Here is a 14,744-nt window from a genome sequence, read left to right as displayed (position 1 = left end):
TTTTATGTGTATTTGTTACATTCATATCTCACCTTTCCAATACTGATGGGGTTGGGAGTGGGGGTTGATTTTATCATTTGGGAGTTGTAGTTGCTGGGATTTATAGTTCACCTACAATCAAAGAGCATTCAGAACTCCACCAATGATGCTATTGAACCAAACTTGGTACATAGAACTCCCACAACCAACAGAAAATACTGGAAGGGTTTGGTGGGCCTTGACCTTGAGACCACTGTGGACTCAATCAATGATGAGTCCACAACTTGGCACGGATATTCAATATGCCCAAATGTGAACACTGGTGGAATTTGGGTAAAATAGACTTGATATTTGGGAGTTGTTGCTGGGATTTATAGTTCACCTACAATCAAAGAGCATTCAGAACTCCACCAATGATGTCATTGAACCAAACTTAGTACACAGAACTCCCACAACCAACAGAAAATACTGGAAGGGTTTGGTGGGCCTTGACCTTGAGTTTTGGAGTTGTAGTTCACCTACATCCAGAGACCACTGTGGACTCAATCAATGATGAGTCCACAACTTGGCACGGATATTCAATATGCCCAAATGTGAACACTGGTGGAATTTGGGTAAAATAGACTTGATATTTGGGAGTTGTTGCTGGGATTTATAGTTCACCTACAATCAAAGAGCATTCTGAACCTCCACCAATTGCAGAATTGGGCCAAACTGCCCACACAGAAACCCCATGAACAACAGAAAATACTGTGTTTTCTGATGGTCTTTTGTGACCCCTCTGACACCCCACTGGTGAACCCCTCAGGTTGAGAAACACTGCAGTAGACTCAAGCAAAAGCAAACTGCTGCAGCCGCTCCTAGCTTGTATGTTCTTTTTCACTAATACGTTTGGTCAACTTGACCATACTCTTGGTCATGTGTGTCTTGATTTTCATCTGTGAAATGTTGGAGGCTTTGAGGTCAGGCAGATAAGGCCAAAAGTCAACGAGAAAGCTTTTAGTTCCTTATGGGGGGAAAGTGGGATGGATGGGTTGTTGTCTAGATAGATACTAGATAGATAGAGTTGGCTATAACAAATGCCTGTGAAACAACCAGAAAGCTATACCACAAAAGAATAATATTTAAGAAACTGTCCTCATGTATTGATACAATACCAATATCTTTCATAGGAAATAGGGTATGCTCCAAAAATGCCAAAGAGTGTCCAAGACAGACCCAACTTCAAAGGTAAGAAAGTCGATGGGAAAGTGTCATTCCCTGCCATTTGCATTACAAAGTATGTTAATTACATTCATATTGAAAATTGAATGTTTATTCTATGTCATGTTAATTGTAAACTGGTGCTTAAATTTACATTACATTACTACCCTAAAAACCTTGACAGAATGAAGGTGAAAAATGATTTTTGTCTTTGTTTCGACCTTAGGGGAAAAAAGGCAACATCTGCATCAACTTTGGAAAACTCCATTTTCTGTCCACAAGGGGTGTCCGTTTTACTACATTGCTGTACATATAATGAGACTTGATGGGTTTTGGTATCCATGAGGGATCCTGGAACCAAACCACTTTGGATACTGAGGCCTCATTGTGTTTCTTGGTTCCAAGTATTTGATTCATTGGGATTTCCAAGCACCTTTGCACTATGCAATCCATTGTATCATATTCGTATTCAGTAGAAGGATAGTGTTACACAACCACAATGTAACTATACAAGTATTAATGTACATTACACACTTCCTATTTTTAATTCCTTTTCGAACTAAAATGACTATCTCTTGGAAAACTACTAACATAAAGTTTTGCTGAGGTTATTGCCCAATTAAGGAAATCTATCACAGAAGATTAATTGCACTGGGTTTAGCTAATTAACTGAGTTGTTAATTGACTATATTTTAAAATAAATACTTGTATTAAAATATTTTTAATGATAAACCTGCCATCCAGGGTTTTGTTTTGGTATGTTTTATTTATGTGTTTTAACTATGAGGCAGGTAATAAATAGAATTTATTATTATATTATTATTATGCACTCACTACATAGCCTTGGTTTACCTCTTTCACATCATCAGTCACATCATCTACAAAATAGTTGTAATAATCATAGCATCATAAAGTTGGAAGACACCTTAAATATCCTCTATCTCAGTGTTTCTCAACCTGGGGGTTGGGACCCCTGAGGGGGTCATGAGGGGCTGTCAGAAGAGTCACCAAAGACCATCAGAAAACACAGTATTTTCTGTGGGTCATGGGGGTTCTGTGTTGGAAATCTGCCCCAATTCTGTTGTTGGTAGGGTTCGGAATGCTCTTTGGTTGTATGTGAGCTATAAATCACAGCAACTACAACTCCCAAATGTCAAGGTCTATTTCTCCAAACTCCATCTGTGCTCATATTTGAGCATATGGAGTATTTGTGCCAAGTTTGGTCTAGATTCTTCATTGTTTGAGTCCACAATGCTGTCTGGATGTAGGTGAACTACAACTCCAAAATTCAAGGTCAATGCCCACCAAAGCCTTCCAGTATTTTCCATTGGTAATGAGAGTTCTGTGTTCCAAGTTTGGTTCAATTCCATCATTAGTGGAGTTCAGAATGCTCTTTGATTATAGGTGAACTGTAAATCCCAGGAACTACAACTCCCAAATGACAATATCAATCACACACACACACACCCCAACCCCACCAGTATTCAAATTTGGGTGTATTGATATTTGTGCCAAATTTGGTCCAGTGAATGAAAATACATCCTGCATATCAAATATTTACATGACGATTCATAAAATCACAGTTATGAAATAGTAACGAAAATAATATTATGGTTGGGGGTCACCACAACATGAGGATCTTTATTAAGGGGTCATGGCATTAGGAAGGTTGAGAACCACTGCTCTATCTAGTCTGACCTTCTGAGGGCAAGAATCCATAGCTAAATGGTTATCCTATGGTCATTCATCCCAGGTAGTCATCCAATTTCTCCTTAGAAACATTTAAGCTGTCCCTTCTACAATCATTCAGCTCTTACTTTTTCAAAGTTATTTCCTGATATAGGTTAAGACTCCCTTATTTGGAAATCTGTAATTCATTAAAAAAAATATCCCCAAAATAAAAACTGTTTGCCATAAACCACCTACTTCTGTCTTTGGGGAAAGGGGGCTAGTCACAGATCCAGCACGACCACTACTGATGATGATGGTGGTGGTGGTGTTGGTGGTGGTGGTGATATTTATTTATACCCCACTTTTTCTTTCCACAAAGGAGACTCAAAGTAGTAATTGTGGCATGTGGTAGGGAAGGCTCCTTCGGGAGAAATTCAGTAGACACTGGATGTGTGATTAGCCCCCTTTCCTCCAAATCTGTGGGAGTAGCTAGTGGCTACCAAGCTCTGCTCAAGGAGAGGTTGTTCTAATCCCTGTATGCCATTCTCCTACAAGCCGAGATCCAAATATATTTCAAACTAAAAGCTTCATAATTCGTCCAGACTTCCTCTGTTCCCTTTGATGAAGTTGCTAAAAGAACATGCTTGCTCCATGCATGAGCAGTGGATCCTCATAGACACTAGGCAATAGATAGATACTAGGCTCTCTTTCAAAAGATTGTTTGAATCATTTATGTAAATCAAATTCCACTTTCAGGCCTACATGATAATGTATATGCATTCATCCAGGTTATTCTTTAGGAACATGTCTCTATGTATCAACACAGCAACAGCTGATAAAATTCCTTATCTCCAAATTTGGACAGACTTGTAAATAGAGAGAATTTGGCTAAGCCTAGAACCTGACAATGCTGCATATTAAACAGAATGCAGGGATGCTGACCCTTGCCACACTGGCCCTATATCTCAAGATCTGATCTCTAATTATCTGCTTATCCCAGATTATCTGGCAGTGGAGACTTATATCATCCAGTTTAAATCACATAATCAGGGATCAGATCCTGGATAACGTGGAAGAAGTGGTCGAAAAGAGAATAACTTCATCTGTTCAGGCTCCCCCCCCCCCCCCAAATGAAGGGAAAATACAAAATAAATATATTTGACTGTGAAATTAATGCAGTTCGACACCTTCCACGGCACAATGATATGGAACTATAGGAGGTGTCATTTTATAAAGGCTTTAACCTTCTCTGCCAAAGAGTGTTGATGCCTCCCCAAACTAGAAATCTGAGAATTCTGTGGCATTGTGCCATGACAATTAAAGTGGTATCAAACAGCATTACTTCTATAGTGTAGATCAAGCATGGGCAAACTTTGGCCCTCCAGGTGTTTTGGACTTCAACTCCCACAATTCCTAACAGCCTACCGGCTGTTAGGAATTGTGGGAGTTGAAGTCCAAAACACCTGGAGGGCCAAAGTTTGCCCATGCCTGGTGTAGATGTACCCTGAGTATCCTTTAATCACAAGACTGGATTAATTAATTTACCTGTCCTGTGGGGATGAAAGAGTTAAAATAAAGGGAGGAGAAAAGCTGGGATTTGTTGTTGACGATTCCATACCACCTGATTGACCTCTTTCCCCCAAGAAAACCAGAACAATCACTGAGTGACCATTCAACCAGATCAAATTCTTACAGCGAAGAATGCCAGGGAGGGAAAAGGGAACACACCTTTTTCTTAAGGCTTTGTTGTGTGGCAGGAATGCAGCATCCCCCAGACTACCGAGTCCTATATTTGGCTTGGAACACAATGACGCATTATGAACTCTGTTCAAAGTGTGCACTAAGCAAATGACATTTGGAAAATTATCCAGTGATGGCAGGGAAGAGGGCTGAAATTAAAGTCAAGTGCACCAAGAAGGTGCAAATTAGTTCGGAGCAAACCTGTAGGAAAAGATCTTCGCAGATGTGCCCACTTCCATTACACTTGTAATCATAAGGGTTACTCAAGGGGAAGGGGTTAGTTTTAAATGTTACTTTTATGAGTAATTTTGCACTGAAAAAGCCATGTATGTTTTATTTTTTAAAATCCTCCTTCACATAGAGCAATAAAGTTATAACAGCTTTGGAACATTTAACCTGACTGTATGCAAAGCACCAAATACTATTCAAATTTCACTTTCCTGGTGCCCAATTTTATTGTTTGCATTGTTTTCAAGTGGTCAGCCTCATTTTATTGTGTGCAAGCCAAAGATATTTAGATGGATGGTATGATATAAATACTTCAATAAAATACACTTACAGGTTATCTGTTCCTTCTGGAATATTTTCATGGTGCTTTATTGATCAGAGCAGCCAATAAGGTTTCTATGGAGAAATCATCTGCAAAATAGTGGACCTTTCCTTACCTTCAGGAGCACATAATGGGAAGCCCCTTCCCAGTACAAAAATGAGCTCAACATGAAAGCAAGCGGGAGCCAATGCCAGCTCCTCACCAGCTTTTTGTGAGCATGTGGTGCTCCATGCCTCCTTGCTTGGAAAAGGTGTGTGTGTAGCATACAGGCCCAGAAAGCACACGTGCCTGCCTGAAGCTAATCACCTCCTCTGGAGTAAGAGAACTTGCTTTCTTGCCTTGGAAACTGCATGTGGCATGCAGACTGAGAAAGTGCATGTGCCTGCCTGCAGCTGAGCACCTCCTCTGGAGTAAGAGACCTTACCTTCTTGCCTTGGAAAGTGCATGTGGCATGCAGGCCCAGAAAGTGCATGTGCCTGCCTGCAGCTGAGCACCTCCTCTGGAGTAAGAGAACTTGCTTTCCTGCCTTGGAAAATGCATGTGGTGTGCAGGTCCTGAAAGCATGCATGCCTGCCTGCCTCCAAGCACAGCTTCTACAGTAAGAAACAGGTAAGAAGCCTCCTTAAAGTGCATGTCTGCCTGCAGCTAAACACCTCTCCTAGAGTAAAACAGCCTAACAGTAAAACCCCTCATAATGGGCTGATAAAAAACAAATCTTTCAGCACCCCAGAGCAAAAACTGACATTGACCCTCCCAATTTCAGGAGTCTGCCAAAAAAACAGATTTGGCCACCCACCAAAAGCCGGGAAACAAAACGGGTCAAGGTTTACTCCAAATGCACACTCCTAGTTAATACTGCTTTCCGAATGCATATTTTGAAGCAGCCATTTTTTCCTAGTTTCTTAACTCAAAGATAGAGTTGCCACAGTATAACTCCCATATCCACAGATTAACACAGTACAGCCCCATATCCACAGGTGATACATTCCTGGATTTACCAAGGAAATGTGAAACCACAGATAATCATGAACCCCATTGAAATGAATTATTTCTGGCAGAGACATACCACTGAATTATGCTGGAAGACCAAGGAAATGTCCCAACCAGGCTTCTTGGGGAGTAATTAACATTTTTGAGTATAGATCTAATACATTTGTCCAAGAGAGCATGACCCAGTCCATAAACACACAATCAAAACTCCAACACGCACCAAGGCATCAACATATTCCACTGTCAAATAGTTCTTATCATCAGAAGGATCTTCCTAACATTGAGTTGGAATCTCTTTTCCTATAGTTTAAATCCATTGTTCTATGTCCTAATCTCTGGAGCAGAAAACAAGCTGGGTCTATCTTCCATATGACATCCTTTCAAATATTTAAACATAACTATCACGTCCCTTCTCAGCCTTCTGTTCTCCAAGCTAAACATACCCAGCTCCCTAAGCTACTCCTCATAGGTATTCAGTTTCCAAACCTTGATCATTTTGGTCACCCCTCTCTGGACATGTTCAGTTTGTCAATATCCTTTTTGAATTGTAATGACTAGAACTGGGCAGTATGAGGTCTGGCTAAAACACTAACTGTAGTGTGTTTGAAAGTATTTATTTTAGAGTTGTTCATAATTTGTAAATGAAAGGGAGAAGGGAAGACTATGCCTTGGAAAGCAGCTGAGATTTGCATATATTTGCTTATAGTCCCACAGATCAGGAATTGGATCTACTGCTGTCCCAAAAAAATGGTTAATGATTTATTTTCCTATCCTGCACTGCAAGTGGAAGGAAAAAATAAATAAAAGAAAGGCTTATTGCCTCTTCTGTTGGTGCAGCCTACAAAAGTTTTAAACAATGCTAAACACCTTGCTGGATGAAAGTCCAGTGAACAATTTAGCCAATGTCCCTTCAGGCCCACTGAAGGATATAATGCAAGGTGAAAGCCTCCTGTCCTTTGAGCAGTTCATGTCGGGGTTTGCTGTGTGTTTGTTTTGAAGGAGACCCAATTTTCACCTGAACTATTTCATACCCGTCAAACTAAATGACATGATCTTCTCAGTCCTTGGGAGATTTCAGAAAAAGCAAAAACAAAACATCCACCAAAGTGAGAGATGATTGGACGCCATGAGAATTCAGGCTCCAATTCCCCAAACAAGGCTGCAGAATGAGACAGCTGCAGGCTCAAGCTGTGAAAGCAGTTCATCCAACAGGTTCCTGACCCCTGTCTCACTTGCCAGGCTGCCGACAGCTCCAGTCAGTTGCCGGTGGGCATGCGGGGTCTCTGGCGGTTCGGCTGCGGCTGAGGGAACGGGGCCAGGCCGCTTGGAAGCGACCCCTTCCTGGCGTTATTTGCTCTGCCAGAGAGAGCAGAGGATGGAAGGATAAAATAATCACACTATTATTCAGGGAGCCCCGTTTCTAGGAAACATGAGGAGGAAATGTTCCAGCGGCACAGCGTTTACTCAAGTTTAATTTACACTGGAAGGAGATCACTTGGCATTTTGTAACCATTGGGTTTGTTCACCAAAATATAGGTTGCAGCCACTTTGTTGGCATTCTGCAAGCATATGGATGGACACAATAATAAACAATATACTTGTTGGTTTATTTATCCTATTTCTTCTATTCTAAAATGCACTTTTTCCTCCAATAAACATCTCTAAAAATTGAGCGCCTCTTAGAGTTGCAGGTGCTTTTCTTACCATCACATCAAACTACAAACCCATCATTTTGTAGGAGACAGACAGAGTATTTAAAGTGGATAGTCGGATACTCTAATGCAGTGGTTCCAAACCTTTGGTCATCCAGGTGTTTTGGACTTTACGAAGCTCACACACTTCGTAATGGCTTGTAAGTTGGCTGGGATTTTTGTGTTATTGTGATAATTTTATGCTTATGTTGTTTTGTTAATTTTATGTTATGCTGTTTATTTTGTATGTTTCGGTGATTTTACTTGGAAACTGCCCTGAGTCCCCCTCAGGGAGATAGAGTATATAAATAAAGTTGTTGTTTTTTTTATCATTGATGGTGTCTCAAAATCAAAGAAATATGGTATTATCCTCACTTTCCCCAGCAGTGGGTCCAAGGTGGCTTATTACAAGAATTAGAATCAGGTTACAACCAAACCAGAGAGCCAGTGTGGTAGAGTGGTTTGAGTGCTGGACTCTGGAGACTGGGGTTCAACTATGGAAAACATACTATGTGATTTGACCAAAGCATGCTCTCTCATTCTCAGAAAGGAGCACCCGGTGGTGCAATGGGTTAAACCCTGGAGCTCTTCAGCTTAGAAATGGAGATGAAAGGCCCGTAGCCAGGATTTTGATTCGGGGGGGGGGGGGGGGCTGAGTCTGAATGAAAGAGGGTCTACCCTAGCAAACCTTTTGTATCGTTACCCCAATATTTATTTATTATTATTTATTTACTTTATTTCTATACCGCTTTTTTCAGCCCTCAGGCGACTCAAAGCGGTGAACAACATCAGTACAAAATATCACAAAACAAGTATAGGGCAATTAAAAACAATTATCACATAAACAGTATAACAATCATTAGCGCCTCAACAGTAAAATCAGAATCCAGTCTCGTCATCCATTATTCCGTATTCCTATGTTCAATTACACTGTTTAATCAAATGCCTGTTCGAACAGCCAGGTCTTCACTTTCCTCCGAAACGCCAGCAGGGAGGGAGCCAATCTGATATCTGCAGGCAGGGCGTTCCACAGCCGAGGGGCCACCACTGAGAAGGCCCTGTCTCTCGTCCCTGCCAAGCACACCTGTGATGCAGGCGGGACCGAGAGCAGGGCCTCCCCAGATGATCAATACCCCCATGCATATGAGTTATATTGAACATGGTGATCAGATCATGATATGAATAAACATAATAGTCTAAATAATGTACCAGTAAGGCCTTTTCGCAGACCACCACAAGAATTTGGGGGGGGGGGGGCTGAAGCCCCCAAAGCCCCCCCCCCCCCAGCTACATGCCTGGGAGATGAGGACCAACCCCCAGAGTTGGACACGACTGAATTTAATGTCAGGGGAAAACCTTTACATTTACCTATCTAGGCAGCTAACAGCCCTACAATAACAGCATATTGGAGGCTGATGAAAAGAAGTACCTGATAGTTTTCACTGTTCATCTTTCAGGCAAAAATGCTGCCAGACACTCCAGTTAAGGCACTGTGATGATAACACAGATGCTAAAGATTTCTGTACCAGCTAAAATAGATAACATCCTGGTTGATCCCTGCCTGCTCTTTGCTCCCAGAACCACAACCTGGATGGCTTCGGTGGGAGGCTAAAGGCGGACCCTGGGCTCCTAAGGACAGGACTTGGCAGGTGAAGGAGGTGTGGGGTGCCGTGCTCACCTGCCTGACCTCCCTCCCGAACTCCCCGACAGGAGGAAGCTGGCAGCTGCTGATCTCATTAATAAAACAGGCCCCATCTCCCCTGGGTTCGCTGCAGCACTCATCAAGCCTTCTCCTTCTGCTCAAGCCGGCAAGAGCACTCCATGTCCTAGCTGAAGAGAATCAGGGCTGTCAGCTCGTCTCCACCTGACACACCGGAGCACAGACAGGCCAAAGACAAAAAGGAAAACCACAGGCAAACAGAGACAGGGATTTTTAAATGTGGCCTAAAGGATAAAATGGCATTCCTATATTTAAAAGTGGCTTGAGGGGAGAGTTAATGAGTAATGGCCCCATTTAGTCTTTTATGGTTCTGCCGGATTGAAATATCCTCATAATTTAGAAGGGGAGAAGAGAGAGGATTAAAACCTGTGTGTCCAAGTACTCAATGAGCACAGTTTACCATTAATTTATAAAGTGGGTTGTTGTAGGTTTTTTCGGGCTATATGGCCATGGTCTAGAGGCATTCTCTCCTGACGTTTCGCCTGCATCTATGGCAAGCATCCTCAGAGGTAGTGAGGTCTGTTGGAACTAGGAAAAAGGGTTTATATATCTGTGGAATGACCAGGATAGGACAAAGGACTCTTGTCTGCTGGAGCTAGATGTGAATGTTTCAACTGACCACCTTGATTAGCATATAATGGCCTGACAGTGCCTAGAGCAAACTTTTGTTGAGAGGTGATTAGATGTCCTTGTTTGTTTCCTCTCTGTTGTTATGCTGTTGTAACAAGTCTACATAGGGACCACCAAACGCAGCATTGCCCAAACATGAATCAAGGAACATGAAAGGCACTGCAGACTACTTCAACCAGAGAAGTCAGCCACAGCAGAACACCTGATGAACCAACCTGGACACAGCATATTATTTGAGAACACAGAAGTGCTGGACCACTCCAACAACCACCATGTCAGACTACACAGAGAAGCCATTGAAATACACAAGCATGTGGACAATTTCAACAGAAAGGAGGAAACCATGAAAATGAGCAAAATCTGGCTACCAGAATTAAAAAACTCAAAAATTACAACAGCAGTCTAGATGGCCATCTCTCTGGAGTGCCTTAATTGTGCAATCCTGCAAGGTAAAGGGCTGGACCTTGTGGTCTCTTCCAACTGTATGGTTTTATGATTACTATGCTATTTAGTTACACACCATGGTGGTGGCTGCACATGACCAACATCACACAAACTAAACTAATTCCGTTTTTCAGCTGAAATTACTTCTACGTCAACGTAACAAGGATCACAGCTTAATTATAGTGTCAAACAGAGCAACAAGCCTGCTCTCCTTCACCAGAAAAGAAGCATGGCTAAATATGTTTTCCCCAGCTACTGGAGCACAGTGACTAATGCAGCAATGTACGGCAGCAGAACATCAGGAGTGAAAAGCAATGGAGAGTTTATTTCGGGGTCATAAGGTGACTCTGCTGTTTATTGGGAGAATCACTGGAATAATCATTTTCTGATTTTCACTCTGACTGCACAGCAAGCTTTAACCATAGAAGGCAGAGGGAAGCAAGACAGGAAACCACATTATCCATCCCAGGACTTCTAACAGAGTGGGATATTTTGCTCTACAAAATCTGTGCCTTGCTGTAATATGCACAGACATTACTTACTTACTTAGGCGATCCCTTGTTGGCCGAGTAGGATAGTCTTCCAGGATCAGTGTTCTGGTGGGTCCGTAGGTGGCTGTGGAGCCCTATTCTTGACCTGCATCTTTTCCCGCAGTGAGGGCATTGGCTTCCAGGTGGAAGGCGGTCTCGGTCGGGGTTGGCTTGATGCGCCTTCCTCTTGGCACGTTTCTCTCTTTCGCTCTCCATTCATGCCTCTTCAAATTCTGCAGCACTGCTGGTCACAACTAACTTCCAGCTGGAGCGCTCAAGGGTCAGGGCTTCCCAGTTCTGTGTCTATGCCAGAGTTTTTAAGGTTGGCTTTGAGCCCATCCTTAAATCCCTTTTCCTGTCCACCAACATTCCATTTTCCGTTCTTGAGTTCGGAGTAGAGCAACTGCTTTGGGAGACAGTGGTCAGGCATCCGGACAACGTGGCCGATCCAGCGGAGCTGATGGCGGAAGACCATCGCTTCGATGCTGGTGGTCTTTGCTTCTTCCAGCATGCTGACGTTTGTCTACCTGTCTTCCCAAGAGATTTGCAAGATTTTCCGGAGGCAGCGCTGATGTGACGTCTGTAGACAGTCCACGTCTCGCAGGCGTATAGCAGCGTTGGGAGGACAATAGCTTTATAAACAAGCACTTTGGTAACCCTATGGATGTCCCGGTCCTCAAACACTCTCTGCTTTGTTCAGAAAAATGCTGCACTCGCAGAGTTCAGGTCGTGTTATATAAATAAATGTTAATTGGCACTAATATCTATATCTAGGGAGAGAGTGCTAAAAATGAAAATTACATTCATATTTAGTCTCCCAGGTCAGGAGTGTCCCAGGCCTTGATAGGCAGAACCTGAGATCCAGAAACAGTAGCCAGTGATGACAGAGGGAACAAGAATTGGTAGTGTTGTTGACCATATTCTTTAAGCACCAGACACAGTTGCTGCTAGCATATTATTGTAACTGGAAACAAACAAACCAATCTCAAGGTCTAATAAATGGAATAGGAAAGTGGAGAAATTTCTGAAGAGTTCATAATATTTTCACCAAACACAGTGCAGGAGTGGGAGCCAGCTGCACACAAGCAATAAAAAAAATTCTAGACTGTGCTCACTTTCTGAGATTTCTTCTGCCATATGGAAGAGAAGGAGGAAAGAGCCTTGAAACTCAGGGTCTGAGAATCCTATCCACATCATCTGAGGCTGTCCTGGAGGTGCATTTCACTATGACTAAGGAAGCTCAGGGGTGTAGCAGATGGGATGCCATAGGATGTTTGGCACTGGCAAGTTTTTGTCTGTCCTCCCTTTCCACCACTCCAGGACTCCATGACTTCATCAAAAGAACAACAGCTAGTAAAGCAAACTGACATGACTCTGGCCCGACAGACAGATTCTGTATCTAATTTGTTGCCTGCAAGGCAAGTAGCAAACATCTTTGAGTTTCCCATTTTGGGGAAGAAACTGAGAGTAACTTTTTTCTCCCCACTTTTCCAATGCAAACACAAATAAATGCACAAAACATCCGTCTTTGAACAAGGCTCAAGAATATATTCAGACAGAGACAAAAATGTGTAGCAAATTTTAGAAAAACTGTGACCAAGCACATGCAATACGGAAAATGTTTACCAAAATCAACACAAATACTTAGTCCTCCAGATTAAAAACTCCCTACCAAGTTTCACAGGAAACCAGGACAGAAAGTGGATTATTTTATTTTATGTTGTATCTTGCACCTTTTTTCTATGTTGTACACCACAATGAGTCGCCAGTAGGCTGAGAATTGCAGTATATAAGCGTAGTAAATAAATAAAGAAAGAAAGAAAATGCAGACCGGATCCAGAGGAATAAAATTAAAATAAGTTTCAGATTTTTTTTCATAATTAGCTACCATCCTTCACTGGATGCAGATATTTCTCCTAGAGTATATCTACACTCTAGAGCAGTGGTTCTTAATGTGTGGTCCACCGATCACCAGTGGGCCGCGAGGACGAAAATCCGGTCTGTGAGTCTGTCGCTGACCAGCCCCGACCCCTTGGATAGACCACATCAGCTCTAGATTATTAAATATGGTTTTCTGTGGGTGAGCATATGGCGACTACTGCATGGTATATGTTCTGTATCAAAAACTAGAGCTGATGTAGTCTATCCAATGCAGTTTTCAGAATCAGCACCCCAAATAACCAAACCAAATCTAAGTTGACCCAAAACTGATTCCTAACCCTTTTGGTACTAATGTTGGAGAGTGGTCCCTGGTCAAAAAAAAAAAAGGCTGGAAACCACTGATCTAGAGTTATTACAATTTTCCAGCACTTTGGGAGTTGTATTTTTACAAGGTCTTTAGGTTTCTCTGCCTAAAAGAACTGGTGTCAAATTCAAATTCCAGGATTCTATAACTTTGATTCATGGCAGTTAAACTGGTGTCAAACTGCACAGTAGGAGCCCCCGGTGGCGCAGTGGTTAAACCCCTGTGCCGGCAGGTCTGAAGACCAACAGGTCACAGGTTCGAATCCGGGGAGAGGTGGATGAGCTCCCTCTATCGGCTCCAGTTCCTCATGCGGGGACATGAGAGAAGCCTCCCGCAAGGATAATAAAAAACATCAAATCATCTTGGCGTCCCCTGGGCAACGTCCTTGCAGACGGCCAATTCTCTCACACCAGAAGTGACTTGCAGTTTCTCAAGTCGCTCCTGACACGACCAAAAAAAAAAATTCCACAGTATAGCTGAACCCCTGGTTATTCCATTTCACATGAGCAGAATGAATAGAACATTTATTAAAACTTGTTGGAGGAGTTTCCTTTTTGTGTTGTAGGAAACTATTCTATTCTTTCCGTGTTAATTCTGCCAATGGAACGAAATTTTCCATTAAAGATGTTGCTGGGGAACACTTCTACTTCATTGAGGTCTGTTGATATCCGCATATATGGAATTAAGTCTGTTTGATGTTGGCAGTGACCATTTTCCCATCATGTTGCCTGGAATCAGTCTTGCCATGAGACTAACTCTTTCTCACGTATTTTTGCCAAATAAATATGTAACCGGAATTACATTAAAAAGTACAAACTCCCCCCATAGCAATTTACTATACCTAAAATCTGGACCGTTCCCTAATGCACAAAGCTTTAACACATCACATAAATTTTCAACCCATTTTTTGGTATCAAGGAATTTATAACAACATTTCCAAATCTGTGTAGGTTTCCCCTTTCCCTCCTCCCCGCCAGAAACTATGTGCAAAGGTGAAAAATAACAAATGTGTAGGAGATTGTTTGAAATAGATCCCTCAAATAAGAAAGAGGCAGCTGTAAAAATCTCTGCAAATTGTTATTATGACCTTTGCGTAAGTGTGTTTATGGTTTCCCTCCCCTCTCACTTTTCTAGCTGGGAAACATGATTATAGTTTGGGTGGGAAGCAGAAAATGGGAATGAGTAACAGGATTATGTGCCACAGCCAGTTTCCAAACTCACTTGGTCATAAAACTTTACAGGAGTGTATAGAATTTTTCAATTTGGTTGGAACTTGAGAAGAAATCACCCTTCAAATGCCCTCCAACTATCTGCATTTGGCGGGGACACTCTTGATTAATCCTCTACTTTT

At 42.1% G+C, this 14,744-nt stretch overlaps 1 protein-coding gene across 1 annotated transcript in view; it reads right to left on the bottom strand.

Moving 5' to 3' along the window:
• The window catches only part of ZBTB7C (zinc finger and BTB domain containing 7C), a 301,985-nt gene that overhangs the window by 251,347 nt on the left and 35,894 nt on the right, over window positions 1-14,744 (bottom strand). The window lies entirely within an intron of this gene.

The sequence above is a fragment of the Anolis sagrei genome, chromosome 2, assembly GCF_037176765.1.
Source record: "Anolis sagrei isolate rAnoSag1 chromosome 2, rAnoSag1.mat, whole genome shotgun sequence".
NCBI classification, from domain to species: domain Eukaryota; kingdom Metazoa; phylum Chordata; class Lepidosauria; order Squamata; family Dactyloidae; genus Anolis; species Anolis sagrei.
The sequence above is the reverse complement of the archived record's forward strand: the minus strand, read 5'-3'. Positions and strand labels throughout refer to the sequence as shown.